The sequence below is a fragment of the Podarcis muralis genome, chromosome 2 (genome assembly GCF_964188315.1).
Source record: "Podarcis muralis chromosome 2, rPodMur119.hap1.1, whole genome shotgun sequence".
Lineage (NCBI taxonomy): Eukaryota > Metazoa > Chordata > Lepidosauria > Squamata > Lacertidae > Podarcis > Podarcis muralis.
Genome location: NC_135656.1, coordinates 83,852,684 through 83,878,989, shown reverse-complemented (window position 1 = coordinate 83,878,989; position 26,306 = coordinate 83,852,684). Strand labels below are relative to the sequence as shown.

Genomic DNA, 26,306 nt, shown 5'->3' with positions numbered 1-26,306 from the left:
TTTTCCGTTGCTTTCAAAAGCTCCCAGATTCGCCTGCTCACTTCTTCACAAGTACAACCCAGACCCAAAAGAAAAATCAACAGGTTGTATCCAATACTAGTCCTATAGAAAGTAGGCCCAATGAAGTTAACAGATGTATCTAACTTAAGCTTCATTAATTTCAGCAGGTGTGTTCTGAGAAGAGCTTTGCTTAAGGAGAAGGGGGTTAATTATAAGAAGTTTTTTTTAAGGGCAAGCTACAAATTCAGTTGGGTGGAGCCAGCCACTGATGTCATAAAGCCAGTGGCAAGAATGTTCTAGAAGTGTGCTTGGCAGGCCAAACATCAGATCTTGTTAAGCTCTCTGCCCTCTTATCTCAAGGAACCCTTTCAGTTCCCATTTACCTGCTTCCACAAACGGCAAGAACCAAGGGAGCCCTCCACCCCACCAAACCAGAAATAGGCAGGTGAAGAAAACTGACAAAGAAACAGGGAAGAGCCGTGAGCCCAAAAGTGATGAAGCAACAGTTGTTCTAATCGAACGAACTGAGGCCTTCATCCTGCAAACCCCAAGTGTGAATGCTCCCCATTATCAACCTCAATCTGGACATGGGCATGAGGGTGGGTAGAGTTGGAGGGGAAAGGGGATGTTGTTGCTGTAGAAACGGGGAGAAAACGATGCAGGGGAAAGGAAAGGGCCTCCGGTTTAGAGATAGTGTCTTCTGGTGCCGTGCTGATTCATGAGCTTTAATCAGATCTCTGTTTTCTTTCCCCACCCGTATCTTTTCTGGATGTCTGTTGCTGTTTTTTAAAGAATTTATCTTTCATATCTGAGCTGGGTTTCCCCACCTTGTTGCTCTGCTGTATTTGAAGGGGGAAAATACATATTTAAAAGCAAAGTGCTCTCCTATGAAACCTGTCTTTGCTCTCCTTTCAGTGATAAGTGTCAATCTGTGCAAAATTCTCTGTGTCAACCCCAAGTTCCACATAGAGCCTTGTTCCCACATTAACGTTTTGCAGTCTGCCCCCCCCCCCCTTGATTCCTTCTCGTGCCACACAGCTCTGGTGTTGTTACTCAGGGCCGACAACATTCATGGTTGAAAACAACGTGTATCGTGAGGATAACTTCCCTCAGCAGGCCAACCATAGAGTTCACTACTTGATGGCTCTTTTCTGGTTCTTAGCTGGCATAGCCTCCAACATTTCTCCCGATGAAAATAGGGACATCGTAAGGAAAAGCAGGGCATTCCAGTATCAAATCTGAAACCGAGACGGCTTCTGTAAATTTGGGACTGTCCTTGCAATATAGGGACACTTGGAGGGTCTGAACTGGCCGCTTGCCACCTAAAGTTATGTGGCCTTGAAATGACCACTTGGGCAAGTTTTGTTTGAATTCTCCTCAGGATGCAAATATCTGACCAACTCACAAAGGCCAGACGCTTGCCCTTTATGCTCCTGCAGTCTCATCTGAACAGAATAAAACTCGTATGGACGTGAGTTGGTAGGAGTTTTGTGACCCATAGCAGCCTCTGTCGACTGCCAAGCATTCCAAGTGGAAAATGGGCTCCAGTATTAAGAATTTATTTGCTGGCTGTGGGCCCCTCTCTCTGATTCTTGTCCTACAGGCACTTTTAACAATGCAGAGGAGCTGCTTGATCATTGGGAAGTTTGTGTGCTGAAGGTGCTGAGCTGTGCACAGCTCCTTTGGCTAAGCTTCTGTGTAAACATCATCTGTTGTTAATTCAGTCCAGAATTTTTGCAAACAAAATTTTCATTTCTCTTCCCCTCTCAACACAACCTCCCCTCCATCCACAAACCTGCCTTTTTCTTTTTCGTCTTCTCTCTCAATTATTATTTACATTCTTAGAAGGGAAGATTTTCATATGCAAATGACAAGAGCTATTTGAACAAGGTGCAAAGATTCCCTTTATGGTATAATATTATATCCTGGCAGCATATATTGGAGGAGCTCCACAATGCTGGATGTGGACATAAGAGATGCTGACCAGTCCAATAGGTACTTCAGAAAAGAAGCAAAGTGGAAAATGAGAGAGAAGGGTGGACAGCCAGGAAGTCACACTGAGCTGATTTGGATTTAACATTGCCCACCCTTTCCCATGTTATTTCATATGTGAATGTAAGGATCCAAACCTGCGTATTGTGAATTGTGGCTTGAAGCACAGCAGGGACTATTTGGACCTCAAAATAATTGTTTATAATTTGATATCTAAAGGATAGGGTGGGTGTTTGGGTTCCAAAGATGGCATGAAAGATTCCAAATGAAGGTGTGGTTGCTGGAAAAATCAGCTTCCAAAGCTAATGTACTATTTTGTTTAGCTGGTTGGATTGTATTGGTTGGATTGTATTGTTGGTTTAACAAGATAGATTTTAAAAAAGAGTTAGCACTTCCTAGTAAAACTGCCTGAATGTGATGCAAAGACGTTTGGGTCATAATTTGGAGATGTTGAACCAAGCTGAACATAATGGGTATCTAAATCAAAAGCCTACCAGCGGGCTCATCAAACTGCATGCATGCAAACCAGGTGGTGGTGGGTTGTCAAGGCCAAACTGGAGGACTCTCAGGAAGAATTGATGGATCACAGGTTGTGTAGTGCCTGAGCGAGGCCATAACCTTTCTCTTTCCTTGATGTGCTTGGTTTCTGAAGCCAGAAAATGTATATGTGTGGGGGTGGGGAGCAGTCAAACCTAATCATACACCAGTATAGCCTGAACTAGCACACCATAGCAAGAGTTGCACCATGTGATTCTGTGGATCATGTTGCTTAGCTCTTAGAGAAGGTCCTGAGGAGTAGGACTCTTAATAAGAAAAAAATAAATAAAATAAAACTTGCAAGATTTAGGAAATAACAAGCAGAATGACCGTGAGATCACATTGCCGTGTCCATCTTCTCTTCTAGAAGGGCTTTAACATCCCTTATCAAGATATGTCAGAATTTGGACTGCAGGTTCTCCAGGGTAGGATAGAACTTATTTCTAATCAGTGCACAGCGCATAACTATGGTACCCTCTAATTAGTAAAGCACTTATCTCCTTAAGCCAAATGAAATACAGCAAGCACCAGCTCTATGGGGGTTATACCATTGTGCTGCATTCCGTTATGTGTGTGAATCAGGCCGGAGTGACCTGTTGCGATGCGAGGGTTTCTGCTTATTTTTGCACTAGAGGTCTGCTGGAGCGGGCTTCAAGGTACAGAACAGGATATAGCTTTTCAGTGACAAACTGCTCCCCAAGAAACTTAAGTGGCAGAACATTCAGGGCGGTCTGAAGAGTGTAGCTCTTCACACAACCCAATACTAATGAGTGGAGTTCATGACCACAAGGTGTGATGATGGTCACCAGTTAAATGACCAGATGGTTAGGGAAATTTGCAGAAGATAGGTCTGGCGATGACCATGACGGCTATATGGAATCTCCATGAACATAGGCAGCATGATACTGAATTCCCATTGCAGGTGGGAAGGTGGGGAACAACAGTGAAGGACAGCTATTTATTACCTTCATGCTCTGCTCAAAGACTTCCTGATAGTATCACTACTATGGGAAGTGGGATGCTGGGCTTGATGGACATCTGACCTGGCAAAGTTGTCCCTAGTTTCTTAATCCATTTAGTGCAACAGAAGCATTAGGACAGAGGCAGCCAACCTGTTGTTGAGTTCCAAGTCCCATCATATCAGGCCATAGACCACATTGGCTGGAGTTGATAGGAGCTGGAGCCTAACAGGTTAGCCACCCATGATTTAGGAGGTGGGACTTTCATTAGGCATTGACCTGCAATGGATGATATCCAGTGTTTGCTTGAAGGAGTGTTGTATCCTTGCTTTGTAGGACTGGCTGCTCACCTAAGGTCTGGAGCATCTCAGCACACCAAAGGGCCAGTTTGCACATGAGCCTTCATGAGGGATCTTGCTTCAGCTGGCTTTGCAAGGAAAATATAAACGGTTCACCAATCAGAATGCTCATTTGCATCACAAATGCCTGCCCCCCCCCTTATGCACAGTTAGGTGGCATTGGCATAAATAGGAGATGTTTCATTCTGGATTGTTTTATTTGGTGTTTTAATGTGTTGCTAAACACTTTGAGATTTTTTTCTTAAAAATATAAAACAGTATAGAAATGAAATGAATAATAAAAATAAAATAAAATAAAATAAAAAGTTGATGATTATAATAAGTTGATGATTATAATATATAGACGGAGTCATATAGAATGGGGATTGGCCCAGAGAGCACTAGCTGATTTGTTCATTGCACTGAAACCAGAAGTCAGAGTGATCCAGAAATTCAGCAAATGTTCCAGAACCTGTTACTTGTTCCAGTTGTTGCAAAGTAATTTTTCCAAGATTTGTTGTGTGCTTTCCCAGACGTACAAAACAGTACCATTGGGCAAATGACACTGTGCCCAAATAGCTCAGGAAGTGGCCGGTTTGAGCTGCGTACTTGGAAAAATGATACAGAGGGGGGCCTCAAAAATAATTAGTTGGCGCTAATCAGTATGACAGGCCTGGGTTTTGTTTTTTAACATCATATGGAAGATAAGTCTCTGATGCCTGATTCTGTTCAGTTCTCTTCGAGGCTGTGATAAGAAGGTGGTTGCTTTGTCAGGGTTACTCACTCTCTTCTGAGCAGTTTACTCAGCCCTGAGCTCGTTTAGATAAGACAAACATCTAAACGCCATTTCCGGAGATCCACGCCATGCTTTGCACTCAGGCAATGCTTAAACCTTGTGGTTGGTTACCAGAGACTGAAGCCAGTGATCTCGAAAACAGTCTTTTAAAGGCTCTGCCGTAACCCTTTCTGAATCTATATAAAAATCCTCCCTTCCAGAGAATCCCACCACCTCCGGTTCAGAGGAGCAGAAACAATTAGTGCCTGCTTTAATGTGCCTTGCATTACTGGTTCCCTGCCTCAAACACTTACACAGACTTTCTTCGGGGCAGTGAGGGGTCTAGCAAAATACTGTGCGTCATGCAGGAATCTTCCTCTTTTTCTGTTTTAGCCAGATCAGTGCGGAACCTAAGAACATGAGTTTGTGACATTCCTGATACAGATACCATAAAAAACATCTAAAAATAGTTTAAAGAACAGTGCAAATTAAGCATCTAAGGCAGAGAGCTTTTCATCCAGCCGGAAAATCCACTTTAATTGCCTAAGCCTAAGGTTCTGGTATGTGCTTGAATCCTTCCTGGAAAATGGCGACTGTCTGAGGGCACCCTAAGACTTAAGGAGGAGGAAGCTGACAGGCAGTGCCACCCTCTGGACTGGTTGTAAGATAGAGAGCAGGCAGGTGGGGCAGGTGGCTGATGTGGGCAGGCTGAGACCCCAATGGGCCTCCACTAAGTTCCACCATGACAGGGAGCGTTAGCACTTGCCTAGGTGCTGAAGAACGAATCTCTCTCTCTCTCTCTCTCTCTCTCTCTCTCTCTCTCTCTCTCTCTCTTGTCAAAGTCAGGTTGACCTAGCTGCTGCATTGCACCCACTCTCGCACAGAGCATCCACTGCCTCCGTCTCACATGAGGGAGCTGCAGTCAAATATTAAAAAGGCAGCAGGAGCATTAAATTATTCGCCAACAGAACACTGTCATCCCTCCCATAAAACTATTTTGACCTGTAGTTTTCTGTGGAGTCTATTGCTCTTAAATGTGCAATGAGAAAGGAAATTAAAAATTAATCTTTATTTCCATCTCAGCAGAAAAACCTTAATTCTCTGCATTGAAATTATACTCATAGTCCAGGACAATAAATTATAGTTTTAATTGCAGCTAGTCACGGCCAATCAAACTGGCAACCCCCACCCCTGCCTGCCTTCTCTTTCTAGATTTCACTCCTCTGTCCTAAAAAAATTCATGTAGTGATGGAGAGAGAGAAATCATGTATACAAAAACCTAAGAAACCAGGACACCTGGCTTCAAAAGTAACTTTTTTTTTTAATCCTCTCTCTTCCCCTCCTTGTCCCCCCACCCTACCCCACCCCCAGGAAATTAGTCTGAGAGCTACAGGTCACAAGTTGCTCACAGTTTATTCAGTGTTGCATGCAGATATAACATATATAGGTACTACTAAAGTACAATTTAGTGTGATGTTCTGAACTCTGCTCTCAGAGTGTGTATATTGGGAGGCATCAACAAGTCCTTCTTCAGCAGCTTTCCAGCAGATAAGTGACCTAACCTCAGTGCAAATGTACTGCTTATCCAATGGTGGATACAAACCATCATTTTTCCATCCACTTTAAACTATAGCTTCATACTTGTAACAAATACTTAACCATGGTTTCCATAGCTAGATTAACCATGGTTAATGAAAACATTACAGCTGCGTAAGACTTCAGCATGGCCATTTAGATTGGTGTCAAATCTTGGATTCAGTTTTTGCTTTTTATGATAGTGGTTGCTGTTGTCTCTTCTAGGCCGTGTTGATTCTGGCATTTTGTGTGTGTTCCCCATCTTTACAGGCTCTTGCATATGCATAGCTCACAGGCAGATCCAGGGAAAGTCTCTTGTGTATTTTGTCCCACATATTGTGGAGATTTCCTCTCCTTACTCCCCACTTCTCTCTCTCTCTCTCCCACCCTCTCTTTCCCCCCATATCAATCATTCCCCACCTTGAAAGCTTCCTTGGTTAACTGCTTATTTCAAAATCATTATTAATGAATTTGCTCAGGGATTTTGGAATTTAATTAGCCTCTTTTGAACCGCTCTCTTACCGTGTTTGACTAGAGAAACAGAAAATCCCTCCATGACTTGTTTGCTTTCCTCCTCCTTTTTATTCTCCATCTAGAAGTGCAAAAATATAACCAGGGAGGGTGAGCTCTCTCTCTCTCTCTCTCTCTCTCTCTCTCTCTCTCTCTCTCTCTCTCTCTGTGTGTGTGTGTGTGTGTGTGTGTGTGTGTTGTTGGTTGCTTGGAGCAGTTCACTTGGTTCGGTTTGGTGTTGCTTTTCAGGATATAAATTAGAAGGATCCCTGGAAGCAAGCTACTTGCTTTCTGAGATGAAGAGGCAAGATAACATTGCTTTTGGTAGAAGGCACAGATACCTCATTTTGCACCTCTATATAGCATTTGTCAAGCTGATGACATGTTGGGACAGCCCCATGGTTATTATGGCAGCCATGAAGTCCCAAGCCATCCCAGAGCCATCCACTTTGGCTGCATTGGCTGAGCAAGAGGGATACTGCGGCTGCAGTCCAAGCCTGTGCCTTCGCTTAGTTGTTCCTCTTCCCACCCCACCCTACCCTCTTTGATTCCCCTTGACAAAGGTATCTGTCAGGAAGAGTCTCTCGCAAAGACAATGGACACCCTTGAAAAACAATGCACACCCTTCAGGTAGATTACCAGTCATTGCTCTTTTCAGGTGTGTTGCCTTTCCTTTAGCTTGGTGTGTAAGGAAAGTGGGCAAATGCAGGTTCTTGAGTTCTGGTGGATTTATGTTATATATCTTTGGCAGGGCACTTCCAGACAGGTGCATATTGTGAGATCAGTGCTGCTCATCCACACAAGCTTTCCATTTATTTATTGCATTTATATTTGACCTTTTCTCCAAGGAGCTCAAGGTGCTGTATATGATTCTCCCTCTCCTCACTTAAACCCCACAACAACCCTATGAAGGAGGTTAAGCCGAGAGACAGTGGCTGGCCCAAGGCCATGAGAAGAGCCTGCTGGATCAGACCAATGGCCCATTCAGTCCAGCATCCTGGACTTATGCAGAGGTCAACCAGATGAGCTTCATGGCTGAGTGGGGATTTGAACCCTGGTCTCCCTGGTTGGTCCTAGTCCAACACTCTGACCACTGCATAACACTGGCTCTCAGTATCCACGTAACATTGTTGGCATCAAAATGCCAAGCATTTACCCATTCCCTGGAAAATCTAGTAAGTTAGGGGGGGGGGGAACATACCAAAAGTCTCTTGCTAAGGATCTGTTCCTGTAGCCCTCTTAAAGTTTTTTCATATGCTGCGTTTTAGCTATTTGGGCTCTGCCCCCAAAACAGCCTGCATACAGTTCAAATATAGTCAAAGCAGAATGAAAATCACGAGTTACAGTAATCATATTGCAACACAGGTGTCTGCTACAGGTGCTGCTTGCAACAAACCAGAGTTAGTCCATAAGTAGCAGAAGCGATGAAAAGTCCTCATTGCTTAAAACCCTTGCTGTTGTTAGTGATACCTACCACTTTAAATAGCCTTACATCTTTCCCTACAAACTTCTGATATTACTGTAAGCCTTACAACAAAGGGAACAGTAAGAAAGGCTAGTACTGTTCCCCTAACAGTATACAGATGCTTGTATACTAAGACTGATGGCCTTTTAAGACTGCCCACTGAGATCTCAGTGACTCAGGCTAGAGCCACTCATGGTGCAGAGGAGGGAGAAAAACTGTACTTACATGACACTGTGAGTTAGGGACAATTTCTTCCCAACCCCATATATGGCAGCAACACAAATATGATAACAAAATTAACTCACTGAGACTGTCAAGGGGAATTTTTCTTTTCTCTCTGGCCCGAGTCCACCCAAATCTGGTGTTTCGGCCCCAGTTGTAGGGCTGATACTCTACTTCCCAATCAGAAAAATTGGCAGAAGAAGCTTGTCTTTCCCCAAGAGGGGCAATGAGGTGGATTTCCCACTTAAGTGCTTCCAGGTATTTGGGTGTCAAGAGCTGTACAACCAGGAGCGCACACTGTTAATTGTTCCGCCTCATTTTGCTGAGTGGCCGTGTGCCAGAGCGCCTGTGTGTCCCTGATGAGTGCTTTAAATGGCACAGTGTTTACTTGGAGATTTGCCTAGGACATGCAGATTGCTTCAGCATTTGATGTCCCCATCTCTGCGGCTGCAAATTTCAGCTTCAGGTTAGGTGCTCTGCCTTCTTTGAACTGAAGCAGACGGACAGCCTTTCTCACTCCAGCCCATTCCTCAACAGACACTGAAGAGCCAGAGACAAAGTGCTTGTGTGGTTGCCATTATTGTTGTCCAATTTACTTTATTGGATTATCTTTCTGACGGACATTTATGAGTCACTGATGTTTTCCCCTGCCTCTGTAACTGAAAGGAAGACTGGCCAAGGGAAAGAAGAAAGCATAAGGGGAGGTGGATCTTAACCAAGATTTCTCTAGAAACATGCATTTGTTTTCACTGCCAGAGTCAGCACCAGGCATCAGCATTGTGGTGCACCTGCTGTTTGAGCCCCAGGCCACAGTCGGGGACCCACTGCCAATATTTGGAGCCCCTGGTTCCCTCTACTCCTCTTCCTCCACTTTGCTCTTTCCTGTTGCTGCCTGCCTGTTCACCCTCTCTAAGCAAACAAGTAGTGAAATGAGTGAAGCCTGTCCATAAGTTGCACCCTCTCCTGCAGGGAGCTAATGTGGATTGAATTCAGAGATAGAGGCAAGCAATAAGGTGGCCATGTGTTCCGCTTTACAGAGGACAGCACCCTGTTTGAAGGCATCCTCGATTTGAAGGGCAGTCTGACCTAATGGTTGTATCACTGCATTCACAGAACAACTTCTGTGAGCGCAGCAGAACTGCCCCCTCTCCCCCAAGCATGTCCTGCCTCCAGATCTGCTCTGGAGGGATGGTAGGACATTCTCTTGTGGGGTGTCATTTTTTTAACAAATTCCCTGCATCTTTGGTGCTCCCTCGTCACAAGAAACAACAGTCCATGTTCCCAACTGCACGAAATGCTAGAATGCAATGGGAGGCTATGCCAGCATGAAGAGTAAAGCTCCTGACACTGTGCAAGATTTGAAGACGGGATGCAATGGACAAAGAGTGCCAAGTGCTATGTCTATTGTGTAGAAGCATGCCTGGTCCCACAATGTAATAAATATAAATATGCATCGGCCTATAAGCTCCTCTGCCTTTAACACTGGCCACTCGCTGGGTGTGCTACGTGAAACCACAATTAATCAACCCTGCAACGGTTTCAATAGGGACTGACTTCCTCACATCAGAAATGGGTGCAGATAAAATTTTAACCGGAAACAGGATGTCACGTAGAACATGCAGCAGGTGCTTTCTATTATGCTGTTGCTTTCTTTCTAAAATTTATATATCCCCTTTCTTCCATACTTCCCTCCCCACAATTTCCAAAGCAGTGTTGCCTTTATTTGGCCAGAGTTACAGGAGCTGGAAGATCATTTGAAAAAAACAACAACACAAAACCTCAGAGTTGGAGTTTAGTGTTTAGTGCGGGAGGATGCTCTTTCAAACGTTGTGGCCGTGTCTTATGGTGCAAAACATCTGGAGTGGGAGATATAGCAAGTCAGGCAGCTGTAGCTTTACCTTTGCAGTATTATTAAAAGTCCAGATGAGGATGTGCTTTTCCTGCTGACTACAAGACTTGCAACGGTGAGGTTCCTGGTATGAACAGGTCTGGCCATTTGCTTTGGCTGAAAAAATGACTTATCAGCTGAAAGTGACCAGAGGAGAAATGTGGTCCATGGTATAGTTTTATAATGTGCACCCAGTCAGGAGAGCATAGATGCATCTCCCACAGACACATAGCAGGCTATGGAGAGACCCACTTGGATGACTGGAAAAATGTACCACCATCACTGTCTAACTCTTGTTGCTCACTGTAATATGCAGGTGGTTTTTACAAGCCTAGTTTTGGTTTTGTTATATGTAAAAATTGGTACTTTAGAGAACTGTTTGTCACAAAGCTTTTAAATAAAATAATAATAAAGTTACTCTATACCAGGCAAAAGTGACTTAAGTTTCTTCCAAGTGCTGTGGTAAAAGCAAGATTTTGTGGCTGGGACATTTGGCTACATTTCAATGCAAAATCTTCATGGTTGTTTTAAATCCTCTGTGTTCTTCATGGATACTTCACTATGGAGGAAAATGTTGGGAATGTTACTAAGCCTTTTACTTCTGTCACAAATTGCTTTGTGATTTTTTTCAGCAGTGTCTGGAAGGAGAATCCATATAATCACAAGGATGCAGGGTTAATATCACTTGTATCCTGCTGCCCCAAGGGTAGCAGAGTGATACTGTAAAATACAAAGCAGTACACCACTGATACACAGTATTGATTTTGTTAATACATTACATTTGTTATCAGGCAAAGGACAAGTGGTTTCTTCTAAATAATTAATATTGTGATCTAAAGCACTGGATAAAAGAGGCAAAAAATCTCTTAGAACCTCCTCCTAATGCCTTTCCTTTTTTTTTTTCCTTACTCATTTCTCCCCCCTTCAGTTCCAGTGAGGAATGGTTTAACGTTGAGGAGGAGAGGAGGAAGAAGATTATTAAACAAGAAAAAATAACTGGCCAGGAGACCATCTGAGCAAAGGTAAGGAAAGCCATTGGGACAAATGTTTCACAGAAACTGGTGCAATTTAGATATGGAACTGGGACTGACAAATCATAATTTCAAAAATGAAAGATGCTGCGGATTAGAACTTTGAGTAAGGTGTTCAGTTTTCAGAGTTCTTCGTGCTAGAAGGCTGACACGGTTTGCGAACAAGAGATGTGTAAAAATCTATAGGAACAGGATAATGAAAGGCTTAGATCTCTACTTATGATTTAAGAATTGTGTTGTAATAATAATAATAATAATAATAATAATAATAATAATAATAATAATAATAATACCCCACCCATCTGGCTGAGTTTCCCCAGCCACTCTGGGCAGCTTACAACACATATAAAAACATAGTAAAACATCAAACATTAAAAACAGGGCTGCCTTCAGATATCTTCTAAGAGTTGTGTAGAATAAGAATAATTATTTTATTATGTCTCGGAAACATAGTCATTATCCTAGCAAATGGGTGTTGAGTAATGGCTAAGGGACCTCTTAACAATGTATTAAGTAAGAAGCCACCTGGTTTGAATTGTGCCTCTGCTCTGCTCTCACTAGGTGGCCTTAGCATCTCATCCTCATCTGCAGTATTGATATTGGCTTACCTTACAAGGTTGTTGTACGACACGTTTATGTATATAGTACACCAAGACCCCTGCCTTTGGCTGCTTGAATTACAGGCAAAGAGTACCCACCACCATTACCTTTTTTTGCCACCCATAAGAATATAAGCAGAGTCATGCTGGATCCTGTTCTCACCATGACCAACTAGATGCCCATGGGAAGCCTCCAAGCAGAACCTGAACAGCACTCTCCTCACTTTACAAATGCTCCCCAGAAACCAGTGTTCAGAGGCACACTTGCCTTCAGCAGTAGAGGTAGAACTATTATGAAGGGCGTACCTGGGGGTTGGCCAGGCTGGCTCCTGCCAAGGGCACAAGCCCAGGAGGGCACAAAAATTGCCTATCTCCACTCTGGCTCAGAGTGACTAGGAGCCTACCCACCCACCCACTCATCCACACACTCCCCAGGCTGCTCCTCCACTGCTCTGGGTGGCCAACATCTCCTTGCCAAGGGTGCAAGGGATGGGGAAAGGGCGATGGATTTGGATTTGATATCCTACTTTATCACTACCCGAAGGAGTCTCAAAGCAGCTAACATTCTCCTTTCCCTTCCTCCCCCACAACAAACACTCTGTGAGGTGAGTGAGGCTGAGAGACTTCAGAGAAGTGTGACTGGCCCAAGGTCACCCAGCAGCTGCATACGGAGGAGCGGAGACGCAAACCCAGTCCCCCAGATTATGAGCCTACCACTCTTAACCACTACACCACACTGGCTCAAGAGATGAGGGTGCCAATACTTCTTCCAAGGGTGCAAGAGAGCCTAGTTATGCCTCTGGCCATTATAGCTAGTAACCCTTGGTAGCTCCATCCTCTCTGAATTTGTCTAATCCTCTTCATTTTATTATTTATTATTATTATTTATTATTTATTATATTCATTTTATTATTTATTATTCATTTAAACCAATCCAAGTTGGTGGCCATCACTCCGTCTTGAATCCTATAGTTTAACTATGTGTTGTGTGAACAAGTGCTTTCTGGATCTTCCAAGGTTGAGCTCCATTGGATGTCCCCAAGTTCTAGTAATATGAGACAGAGAAAACCTTCTTCTCCCTACCCACTTTCTCCATACTGTGCATCATTTTATACACCTCCATTGTGCTCCCTCTTCACCCTCCTTAGCTACTGTTTTCAGGAGGCTGCAGGAGGGACTGGAGGTTAGCTTAAATAGAGGGGGAGATTCATAGTGTGAGGCTTAGCAATTTCATTAAGGGCCCACCTGCCATTGCCCCCTTTACCACTGCTGCCATCCTGTGCATGCTTACTAGGAAGTAGGTCTGATTGAATTCAGTGGGATTTACTTCTGGGGCGCAACGCATTTGCTGTCTCCCTCGCCTCTTCATTTTCCTCCCATCCACATTCCCTCCTATGACATTGCAGCTGGACACACCAGTGAGGAGTAACTCTCAGCAGGCTGTGAGTAATGAGGTGCTGAGGGGAGCTCTCATCCCACATCCCAGGTTCCTCGGCATCGGCTCCACTTCTGACCGGGCCTCTGAGTCTTTCAAAGTGGCATTGCTACCAGCAGCTCCAGCTCACTTTCCTCTGCCTACATTCTTTGCTATGAGGACACATGCTCTGCAGCCTCCAGAGCTAAAAGGGGCTGCCCGCAACCAATAACTTAATTGAAAACATCAAAGGAGGCCAAAAAAGAAAGAAAGGAAGAATTGCACAAGATGATGGGACACTGCTGTCGAGCTAAGCTTTAACCTTGCTGTTGTTTGCCAAGGTTTCCTCCTACCATCGTTGAAAAAACAACAGTGGCGGACGTGGGAGGCTACATAAGTACCATAAGTACAATCAGAGCAGCAGGGAGCACTTAGCATCTAGCAAACGTCAGTAGCCTCAGCATGTGTGTCTTTGACCTGTGCCTAAACAGGCTGCTAAAGGCCTTTGCTCAAGGGTAGCGTTTCTCCATCAAACCCCCTCGGCAGCACAAACCCATAACACGTCCACTCAGAATAGAAGTGAGGCCCGTCAAGTTCAATGAGGAAATCAAGGCAGTCTGCAGAGACCCCTGCCTAACCACCCACAAGTCCCGCCCCCCCAGCCCCCACTCCCTGGCTTTTAATGAAATCTGTCTGTAAAGGTAAAGGGACCCCTGACCATTAGGTCCAGTCGTGACCGACTCTGGGGTTGCGGCGCTCATCTTGCTTTACTGGCCAAGGGAGTTGGTGTACAGCTTCCGGGTCATGTGGCCAGCATGACTAAGCCGCTTTTGGCAAACCAGAGCAGCACACGGAAATGCCGTTTACCTTCCCACCGGAGTGGTACCTATTTATCTACTTGCACTTTGACATGCTTTTGAACTGCTAGGTTGGCAGGAGCAGGGACCGAGCAACGGGAGCTCACCCCGCCGCGGGGATTCGAACCGCCGACCTTCTGATTGGCAAGTCCTAGGCTCTGTGGTTTAACCCACAGCGCCACCACCCAAGAGTAAATACAGTTTACACCTCTTCTCCTCTCTGGGCTAAGTGCCCATCTCTGAAGTTTTCCTATTTTGGTGACCTGCCTTGTGCTGCCCCAGGCTCTCTCCCCATTGGTGGGCTTTCTCCCAATTTACTGCCCAACATTTTGGTCAGGTGATTTTTACTAGCTTTCACCTTCATCAGAACATCGTGAAGATTTGTGTATGCTCCAGGCATGTAAGTTGAACCTCATAATTTGCACAAATAATAACTTAACTTGTGTTTGTGGCAATGGGGATACACAAACAAACAAACAAACAAACACATACACACACTTTCATTTTTGGAGGGGAAAGGGGGGTATTTTTGCCTGCCCACATTGCCTCACCCAGCATTAGAACGAGGCCCCTGGAAGGCTGGGCAAGTTCTGAGCCTCAGGCTGATACAGGTTCCCTATCCCTGGGTAGATGCAACCAATTAAAAAAAATGAATAAATGAAATGTGTGTGTGTGTGCTGTATGGTGGGTCTCAGGTCTGAAAAAGACTGACGTCTGTTGCTGCTTTACATACAGAAGGTCTCAGTTTCGATCCCTGGCTTCTTTAGCTAAAAAGTGTAAAGGTAGCAGGTGAAGGGAAAGATATCCTCTGCCTGGGAGTTGCTGCCAGTCAGAGTAGAGTAGACCATACTAGCCTGGATCAGCAAATAGTCTTACCTGGCCTATGCAGCCCATGTCTGAAACCTTAAATATACCGGTAGGTTGTGTGAACTGGCCCAGAATCAGTTATCACTTCTTTTGCTACCCCTGCTTCTTTTTTTTAAAAAAGAAGAGTTTCTCTTTCTAAAGGGTTTCATTCATAGGGAGGAGACAAATATCATTCCTATCACAAATAATTAGAATGTTTTGCAATTCTATACAGCCTTCCATCAAAATATCTTAAATAGGAATGTTTCACATCTAGGAAGCATCCTCATCATTAATAGTACCATGTGCTTTCAGAAAAGATGGGCACCTACTTCAGGAGAGCTGCCGGAGTGTGTGTGTGTGGGGGGGGGAATCACTCCCTGCTGAGCTCTCTACCAGGCCATTTGTGGGTGCATCAAAACCTTGGGTTTTGTGAAAAGTTGTTAAATAAGCTCCCGGGCAAAAATAAAGGATCAAAGGGGATCTAATTAGCTGCAGTCTGCTTATGAATTGTGGATGTTCACCTAGCTTTATAAATTGACACATTTAACATTAAAACTCAAAGCAAAAAATGATGTAATTATTCCCCCCTCCTTTTTTCTGAGGCTTAGGTTTAATATCTTTATTGAAAATTGGGTGCTTCTATTGCATCTCAAGATGCTTTATTCTATGCAATCTGGAGCGAGTCATTTTTCATGTTGAATTGTAATATGGTTTAAATGATAAGGGCCTGATTCAGAAAGCTTTTGCCTCTGCTGGTAGTCTGACAAGAAAGCTCACAGCCCAGTAATAACCTGAAGATAATCTACAATTTGATTCTTTGTGCTCCTCTTCACTGTTTCGAGAGGGGTGGCGGGGTGGGAAGAAGGTGGGATTTAAGCTTGACACTGGGACATTATAAACCACAGGCTTTATTAATATTATCACTTCTTTTGCTCTTACAGCATGACAGTGCTTTACAAGCCTTTTTAATTTATTATTCCTCATTCAAAACAATCCTGTGAGGTAGACCGCTATTGTTCCCAAGCCTATGGCAGGGACAGGAGCTGAACTCAGGTCTCCAAAATCCAAAACCCAACACTCTATCCATTGGTGGGGAGGGTAGAATTGAAGCAGATATGTTTACATTAATTTTTTGTAGCTATAGTTTTATTTAAAAAATAATTTTCATTTTGGAAGTTGAGGAAGCAAAATTGTTATGTAACACCGCCCACCAAGACGAGTGGGACAGCTTGCAGTGTGAATGAAGAAGGACTGAAAGAATATAGCATCAGATACAGTAATAGCATTTAGCAGATAGATGGAGATGGGATATGGGTACTATGTGCTGCTGGCGTAGATTGTCTTGGTGTCTCCTCCTCAGTATGACTGGGTCGGGGGATTTTTTAAGAAGTAAGCAATGGATGACCTAATATATTTTAGTTAAAAGAAGGGAGAAGAGCATTGAGCAGACAATTGTTTCAGAGATTTCTCCCATGTTTTTGTTTGCTGGACTTGGTTGTGTGTTTCATTTGTTGCTCTCTGATCATTTGCCTGCACTGTGTCTAATGAATTTTCATGGATTAAATCTTTCCTGTTGGCTGAATTTGGCACCAGAACCATGAGCAGTGCAGGGAATGCAAGAAGGAAACGTCACATTATTTTAATCCTGGTCAAGAGCGGTAGATGTTGATGATGATTTTACCCTGGAGAAGGAAATCCAATGGGATAATAGATATTCTTACTCTTCCTTCCTTCCACAAATTTTAATCCCACTTTTCCATAAGTGGCAAAATTATACAGCAAGTAAAAAAAAAAATGTTACCTTTTTTTACAGCAGGCTAGTTTCTACATACACTCATTCCTTTTTCCCTATCTGCCACCCAAGCAAGCAAGATGCATTATCTGAGTTCAAGGAGACCCATCAGGCAAAAACCCTCAAGGAGGGAGTGAAGCAATGCCAATGAGGGGTGTGGACTGGGGAGCGGGGCTTGGCCTGGGGGGTAGTCTCAAAGGCCAGATAGAGATGTCTGGAGGAATGCATCTGGCCCCTAGGTCTGAAGCACTCTGCCATTACTTAGAACCACCCAAGGTCACCCAGGGAATTTCCTGGGGATTTGAACCCACACCTCCCTTATCTGTGTCCAGTTCTTTCTCCATTTATCCCAGACTGGATTTCCCACGTTTGCCCATGTTTGGCACTAAGCACAGAATCATGCAAAATTCATGGTTGTCCTTGGGAGATAAATAAAAGTTTTCACGTAAAGAAGGTCACTTATTATTATGGGCTTCTTGTGAATTGAACGTTTGCCCTCCTTGCTGTCAATTATTACCTTGGCTTTTCAAGGGTTCTGAAAAGTATGAGAACTTCTTAAGGCTATTCTGAAGTGATAATAATCAAGCAGAGGTCCAGAGAAGCAATTGAGTGATATTCCAGTAAGTGGCCAGACTTTTTCTCTCTCTAGAGAATACCCAGAGGTGCTGCTTAATGACCCGAGCTTAATGACTATGGGTATGATTCAACAATAAGCAGTTTTAGGTCCCATTGATTTCAGCAAGCGTACAGTTTGCATGAGCAAAGACCAAGGCTCACAAATGTTTGATGCAGCAACATACACGATTTTTTAGAGAAACATTTTAAAGCCTCAGAGAATGTAGAATGTGCTACAACAGAGATCCATGGGTTACATGGATTCCCCTATCACCCAGCATCCAGGATCTGAGAGCTATTCTGCACACCCATTTTTTGGACAATCATTCCACTGAAACCTGAAGCAACATGAAGGAGCATGAAGGTTGCACAGGAAATTTTATTTATGCATATACTTATACACTGCCAACTCATAGAAAACATCAAGTACTATGAAATGTAAAACACCACAAAAACGTTACAAAATAATCGTACAAACCACTGGCAACTCAAGAACATTATAAACATTTTGACACAAAAAGGCCTTCAAGAAGTACCTGAAAGTCAAAGGCCAAATCTCTGCTGGAAGAATGTCCCACCGCGCAAGACAAGCACACTACATACCCAACTTCTTGTTGAAGACAGCTGGGCCTCTGAAATTCAGGGGACAACTGACAGTGGTCCTCCGTATGATCTTGGTGCCTGAGCAGTGATATAAGGGCTCAGGTGGTCATCAAGGTATACTAGACCAAACGTGCTCAGGGCTTTATAGCACAAGAACCTTGAACCTGTTCATATGAGTAGCCAGTGCATATGTTCTAGCAGAGGTGTTAGGTGCTGTCAGTCATCTGCAGCCTTACATAGATAGAGCACATTGCAGTAACCCATCACCAATGAATGGACTATAGTGGGCAGGTTTTCTAGATACAGCTGTGGCTGGCACACCAGGCGAAGCTGGTAAAAGGCACTCCAAGCCACATAGGTCTCTTGGACCTCTAACAACAAAGATGTGTCCAGGAGTAGCTCTAAACTGCATACATGCTCCTTTAGAGGGAATGCAACCCTAACCAGAACAGGCAATTGGTCTATCTTCCAAGCACAGGAACCACTTTTGAGGATTTCCAGACCAATGAAGTTTCCTTCCTCATGGTGTGATGTCTGTTTATATAGCACTCTTTTTTCCTGTATGTCCACACCTGGGTCACCATGAGTGCAAGTGAGTATAGTGATGTAATTTGTGAAGTCATTTTGCTCTGTTTTAATGTGTGTGTGTGAAGCCCATCCTGTTTTGCACGTTGCTTCCCTTTCATAATTTTGATGCTCTTTCATAAGCTCTTGGAAATATTTTCAAGAACTTTGACGTGTGTTTTGCAGCACGAATTCCAGCCATGTTGCCCATAATACATTTTGGTTTATAAAATTTTACTACAAACATACGATATATGTGTATCTGAAAAGGGGATGGAAAGTGAAACTACTGCAGCAGGATTTATTATTAGGAAAAGAAAAAGTTTTTCAAAAATATATATTTTGAAAATAGTACTGTCCCATGGTTGCAGAGTTCCAGTCAATGTATGCTTGCTATGATGAGGGCACCAAATGCCGTATTAATGTGATATTTCATAAGCAATTTCAAAACACGGGAACCTTGTTCACATCCCTAGGTGAGAGAGAAAGAAATAGACATTTTCCGGGGCTTGTTGCAGCAACACAGCAGACTTGTAATGGACTCATATTGTCCCTGTTGAGAGACATTGTGCTTGAAGTGGGGGCAGGAGAGGCAGGGAAGCCTGGCTGCAGCTGGGCTGCGAGGGCTGCCTTCAGGCAGGCATGAGTGACTTGCCAATGTACATGTGTTACCAAAGGACAGCAGTTTTGCAGCCTGAAAAGGCAGCTCGTTGTTCCTTGGTCACTGAGCATGACCAGTCTTCAGGGTAACTCACTGGGGGTGGAGGAGCGGAGGTAGAGAATACGTTCTTGTCAACAGAACTACAGGGTTACTATTTAATGAACCAGATAGGCAGGTAGAACGTTAAACAGCAGTTACACATCAAAAGTGAGCAACTTGTCCTTTGTTTTCTGCAGGACGGTGTGTGTGTATGTAATTATTTACATTGCAGGGGCTTTGAATCAGGTAGGTTGGTAGGCAGATAGATAGATATTCTTAGATTTCACTGTCAAGGCTACCACAGTTGTTAGGATTCTTCCACAGCAAATAGCCATATGCTGAAACTCTGGAAATGTTTTTTTAGACTTGTTGAGTTTTATTTTAATGCCCCCCCCCCTCATTCTAAAGCTTTATATTGCAGTGATGTATTTTTAATGCACCTACAAGGCTGTTACTTAATTTTTTTAGTTACTGTGTGTGAAACACTTGAAATATTTGCCCTCTGTGTTGGCCCTGCAGTATTAAGAATAAGAACTTACATTTCCACCTTTTATTACATTTCTATCCCACCTTTCCTCCATGGAACTCATGGTGGCCTACATTCCTTTCCTGCACCCCCCTTATCATCACAACAACCCTGTGAGGTGGCTTAGGCTCAGGAAGGTTTTGGGGTGTTTCCTTATCCTTGCCATAACTGAGACGCAATCCTTCTGCTTTTCTGGAGTTTTTACTCTAGTGTTTTTAATTGATGTACTGCTTGCTTGAAATCTATAATTTTCTTATCACTTATGGCTTGTTTGTTAGCTTCCTTGAACTCTACCGTACAAGAAAAAGTGAGATATAAGGTCGAGATCCATGATGGGATTCCCTTCCTCACATGTCTGCCCTGGACAGTTCCCCAACATAAGAAGAACTCTGCTGGATCAGGTTGATGGGTCATTCAGTCCAGCATCCTGTTCTCATAGAGGCCAACTTGATGGCCATGGGACCAGAATGCAACAGCCCTCTCCCCATTTGTGGTTCCCAGCAACCGGCAATCAGAGGCTGCCTCTGAGAGTAGAGGTAGAATATAATCATTACTGCCAGTAGCCATCAATCGCCTTATTTCCCATGAATTTGCCTGACCCTCTTTCAAAGCCAACCCAAGTTGGTGTCTATTGCTACACCTTATAGTTAGAATTTAGGGCAGAGAGGCTACAAGGGAAAAGGGAATATTATTTTTTATTATTGTTACTTCATCTTCATCATCATCATCATCATCATCATCATCATTCCTTTCAGAGTTGTATGGTTGATGGAGATGCCCTATATAATGCAGTATGCTTTGCACACTTAAAAATGCACTCTATAAACTCCCCAACCAGCAAAGGTTGGCTATGATGAAGGCTGCAGCTCTTTGCACACATGCCATATTCTTCCGTGTATAAGACGAGCTTTTTTGACCCAAAAATGAGGTTCCAAATTTAGGGTAGTGCTGCGGGGGTGGTGGTTTTTTGGCGTGAGCCCGAGACTGTAAGCAATGATTGGCCGCTTGATTGTTGGGGGGTGGGGATGCCGAAAATCGCTCACCTGCCGGAACGAAGCCTGAGCCCGAGATTGGAAGTGGCAATGGTAAGCGGCCTGAGCGGTTGTGTGCTGCGTTCTGGTGGGTGAGCGATTTTCGGCATCCCCCCAAATAATCCTCCCCCAAAGCTTAATCCCCCCATTTTCTAAGTTTTGAGGCCCCCAAAATAGGGCATCCTATACATGGGGGCCTCCTATAGACTGAAAGGTACAATTTGTGGGAGTAAGCCCCCTTGAATACAGTGGGGCTTACTTTTGAGTAAACGTGCACAGGACTGGGCTCTGTGTGAACAGCTCAAGCCATTGGTGTCACGATCGTATTTGTAATTGGGAGTAAGCAATTACAGATAGGTAGCCGTGTTGGTCTGCCAAAGTTGTTACTGCAGTCGTTAAGAGTCGTCAACAGGCTCATCACAGCTATCTGCCAATCACCCATTCCCACCACCCTTCTGAGTAATACCCCTCCCCACCTTCTCACTATATAGAAGGATCTGGCAACTTCTGTTTCAGTGTATCTGAAGAAGTGTGCATGCACACGAAAGCTCATACCAAGAACTAACTCAGTTGGTCTTTAAGGTGCTACTGGAAGGATTTTTTTTTGTTTTGGGAGTAAGCAAGTATCACAGAGTTCAGCTGAACTTATTCCCAAGAAAAGGTGCCCAGGAAAGGGCCTTGTGTCACAGATAACTTTTGCTAGACTGGGGCCAAAGGCTGAAATCCTGTGTGTTCCTCATGAGGTGCATGTTTCACTGAACTCAGTGAGTGGCATTCAGCTAGATTTTACTTGGACTAAGTTGGGCCCATTAATTCATAGAATCATAGAATCATAGAGTTGGAATAGACCACAAGGGCCATTGAGTCCAACCCCCTGCCAAGCAGGAAACACCATCAGAGCACTCCTGACATATGGTTGTCAAGCCTCTGCTTAAAGACCTCCAAAGAAGGAGACTCCACCACACTCCTTGGCAGCAAATTCCACTGTCGAACAGCTCTTACTGTCAGGAAGTTCTTCCTAATGTTTAGGTGGAATCTTCTTTCTTGTAGTTTGGATCCATTGCTCCGTGTCCGCTTCTCTGGAGAGCAGAAAACAACCTTTCTCCCTTCTCTATATGGCATCCTTTTATATATTTGAACATGGCTATCATATCACCCCTTAACCTCCTCTTCTCCAGGCTAAACACGCCCAGCTCCCTTAGCCGTTCCTCATAAGGCATCGTTTCCAGGCCTTTGACCATTTTGGTTGCCCTCCTCTGGACACGTTCCAGTTTGTCAGTGTCCTTCTTGAACTGTGGTGCCCAGAACTGGACACAGTACTCCAGGTGAGGTCTGACCAGAGCAGAATACAGTGGCACTATTACTTCCCTTGATCTAGATGCTATACTCCTATTGATGCAGCCCAGAATTGCATTGGCTTTTTTAGCTGCTGCGTCACACTGTTGGCTCATGTCAAGTTTGTGGTCAACCAAGACTCCTAGATCCTTTTCACATATACTGCTCTCAAGCCAGGTGTCACCCATCTTGTATTTGTGCCTCTCATTTTTTTTGCCCAAGTGCAATACTTTACATTTCTCCCTGTTAAAGTTCATCTTGTTTGTTTTGGCCCAGTTCTCTAATCTGTCAAGGTCGTTTTGAAGTGTGATCCTGTCCTCTAGGGTGTTAGCCACCCCTCCCAGTTTGGTGTCATCTGTAAATTTGATCAGGATGCCCTTGAGTCCATCATCCAAGTCCTTGATAAAGATGTTGAATAAGACCGGGCCCAAGACAGAACCCTGTGGCACCCCACTAGTCACTCTTCTCCAGGATGAAGAGGAACCATTGATGAGCACCCTTTGGGTTCGGTCAGTCAGCCAGTTACAAATCCACTGAGTGGTAGCATAGTCAAGACCACATTTTACCAGCTTCTTTACAAGAATATCATGGGGCACCTTGTCGAATGCCTTGCTGAAGTGGTCTTGCTTACAGTGGTCTGCTCTGAATAAAACATCATTTAATACTAACCAGTGGGATTTACTTACAATTAAACACGTCTTTTATTTATTTCATGGCATTTATAGCCTACCTCTCCTCTGCCATGCAACCATTTGCATCAAAGTGGTTCCTATGTGGGCATTCATCCAGGCACTGACCTGAGCTTGACCTAGTTAGCTTCAGCAAGGCGGTGGCTTTCATCTGCCAGGATGGGGCTACAAGGCTGCTTGTTTTACTGTCTCATCTTGCTGTTAAACAGTGAAGCCTATCCTTCCCAGATACCCAGTTCCTGTACCAGACAGTAACCCCCCTGCAAAATTCTGCATACATGGAATTGCAGAATGTAAATACTCCAGCCACTTTGCCCCTCTCTCTCCTGCTGTTCTCCCCCCCTGCCCAGTGGCTCTGCTTCTCACTTTTATATGACAAGCACCCAGCACCATATTTTCCTCCTTCCAGCGTGTCTCCCTTTGCATTGACATAGTTCTCTTCTGTAGTTCTCCTTGCTGACTGTTTATGTCATCACCGTTTCATAATGTAGAAAGAGCAAGAATCTCCATGTTGCTTTTTGAGTGCGTCTGAGCCATGGGTATCCAGCCCTGTTCATCACGCAGGCTTTCGGAGTGCATGCACATTGGAAGTTTGACAGCACTGCGGTCAGTTTTTATTTAAGAACATTTTAACTTAATTTTTTATTTGCAAATTTAACAAAGAGGGGAAGGAAAAATTAAAGGATTATAAATAAGAAATAAGAAATGATAGAAAATAATAATAATAATAATAATAATAATAATAATACCAGTGACAGCAGCTCACATTAATGATACAAGAACCATCAGTGCACCCGTCTTCTGTTAAACATATAAGTTAATGTAAGCCCTCCAAATGTCCAAATAGTTATCCCTACAAAACTGATGTCCATAAGAAATGTGTTCAAATGTAGCCAGGGTGGTGGTTTCCTCAGACCATTACTTGATAGACATAGTGAGGGTAGCCTGCGTTTTAGCAAACCAAGAGCAGGAACCTAAAATACAACAACTGGCAGTGGCAGCTGGCAACATTGTACAAGAGACCTGTACGGAAAGACAGCCAAAGGGTAGCAAAAGAAGTCCAAGTAGAATCAAAGGTGTGAGAATAGGTGGAGGAAGGAGATACAAGGGGATCAGAGGTGAAAATACAAAGTATTGCAAACTTGATATTGATTCTGAGGTGTGATGGAAGCCAGCCTAGGGACTTGGGGGGAAATAGCACTTGGGTTTGTCTAAGGTCTACTCAAAGAAGACCCACTATAATGAATGAACCTAAGTTAGTTGTGTGTGAGAGACCTTTCATAGATCTACTCAAAGTAGGGCTAACATTGGATATAACCCATGGTCACTTGAAGATTGACTTGTCCTGCCCTCCCTGTCCTGGTGTCCAGAGGCTGAAACTCCCATCATCCTTCACCACTGGCCATGCTGATTGGGCGGGTGGGAGTTGGGAGTCCAGAAACATCTTATTTGTCATAAGAACGTGAGATGAGCCTGCTGGATCAGGCCAAAGGCCCATCCAGTCCAGCATCCTGTTTTCACAGCGCCAGTGGCATTAAAGCATTACCTGCAATGCATATCTATTCCATTGCTGATGAACCCACAGCATCCTGAATACATTGTTCCATGGCAGGGGCATAGGAACCTTTGTTCACAGTTGTTTTCTCAGATGTGATGAGAGGGAAGGGATTTAGCTGTCCCACATGCCATCAGGGAATGTTGATTTTTCCAGCCCCCAGGCAAAGGACTTTAGGAAGCCTTCTTGGATGCCTCTACCTGGCAATCTTTACAATTAGGGGTGGTGACATATATTGCCAGAGGTTCATAGTGACAAATGCCAGTCCAAGACTCTCAGATTCTGATAAGTGGTGTGTGTGTGTGTGTGTGTTTATAGCTACACAACAAAGCAATCAAGAGCAGACACGGAAGCAGGAACAGCAGGAACAAAGGGAAAAGGCTGAGAAATGTCACGTGGGAAAGAAGGAACAAATGTACCCCAAAGAGAAGCAGAAGAAGCAGCTGAAGCCAAGGCCAAATTACCAGCAGTCAAACTGAAGGCATCAGAAGCCAGTACAGGGCCAAAGACGGAAACAGCAAAAGAGGCAAGGTCTGACGCAATAGCCAGAGCCGCAGAGAAGGTGGCAAGATCACAAATTGCATTGGTTTTGCAATCGGCAAAAGCAGAGGTAGAGCTTAGACCTTTATATATTATTGCTGTTGTAACTGTTGTGATTATTATGCCGCCAATGTACAAAGTGCTTTTCAGATTAACAGCAAGCAGGTTCTGCCCTTGAGAAGCTTATAATCTTAATTTCAGCAGTGGGAGTCACAAAGCAGTTACATGTACTGAGGCTGTTTTGGTTGAGGAGTGAGCAAAAGGCTCAAAGGAAAAGGTGGATTTTGAGGAGGCGTTCTCGGTGGGGGGGTTGGATTAATTATGGCGAGAGGACGGAAAGAAAGAGAAACCAAAGGACTCTTGAATGGCTGGGGAAGGACTGTAGCTTAGTGGCAGAACATCTGCCAAGCATGCAGAAGGTCCCAGGTTCAATCCCCAGCATATTCAGGTAGGGCTGGGAATGTCCCTGTTTGAAACCCTGGAGAACAGCTGCCACTCAGAGTAAGGTAAAGGTAAAGGACCCCTGGACCGTTAAGTCCAGTCAAAGGCAACTGTGGGGTGCGGCGCTCATCTCACTTCAGGCCGAGGGAGCTGGCATTTGTCCACAGACAGCTTTCTGGGTCATGTGGCTAGCATGATGTAGGCATTGCTGAGCTGGGTGGTATTAGTCTGGTAGCATCCCTAACTTGGCTTGGACCGTGATGTCAGCGCAATATGAGCACGTACTTCAAAGCCAAACTCATTCTCCAACATCACTGTTTTGCCTAACAAGAGTAGACCGGAGAATCCCTTAGATTCCCCCAGAGCAAAGTTCTGATATTTGCATTGACAATTCTGATAAATCTGTTGCTGACTTTTTAGCTGAGGCACAGAAGAAGAAATCCAAGCTTGAGACAAAAGGATACTCTTCTGAACAACTTGGAGGAAAACGGAATAAATGAGACTGAAATGCAATGAAGGCAGAATGTGATCAGTAGATCCATGGTATGTAGTGGGAACAAGTGAACCTTCTTTGAGTAATAGCAAATCGCACCCATTAATGGTGTGTCTTCCTTGGGAAACATCAATAAACATTGATCAATAAAGATGCACAGAATTCTGAAGTTTATTGTCTAAGCGTTTGGAAGGCTGGTGCCATAGTACCGTTTTCAATGCAGGGAGAACATCAGAAGGATAATGGGGCAGATGAAACAAGCTTTCGTGATGGCAGCATGTTCCTGGATTCAGCTGGTGCACCGCAACTTTGGACTTCATGTGTTTACTGCAATACCAAAACCCGTTTCACAACTTCCCTCCACATATAGAGGAAATGCAAAGAGAGGGGAATGAGACCATACCCACTCCT

The 26,306-nt window shown here is 44.0% G+C and overlaps 1 long non-coding RNA gene across 1 annotated transcript; it reads left to right on the top strand.

Annotated features, from left to right (window-relative positions):
* Positions 1-252: 252 nt before the first annotated feature.
* Positions 253-26,046, top strand: LOC114591730 (uncharacterized). Its single transcript, XR_003705337.2, has 4 exons — positions 253-553; positions 11,190-11,283; positions 24,740-25,031; positions 25,823-26,046. It is a non-coding gene; the product is annotated as an uncharacterized LOC114591730 (long non-coding RNA).
* The last annotated feature ends 260 nt before the right edge of the window (positions 26,047-26,306 follow it).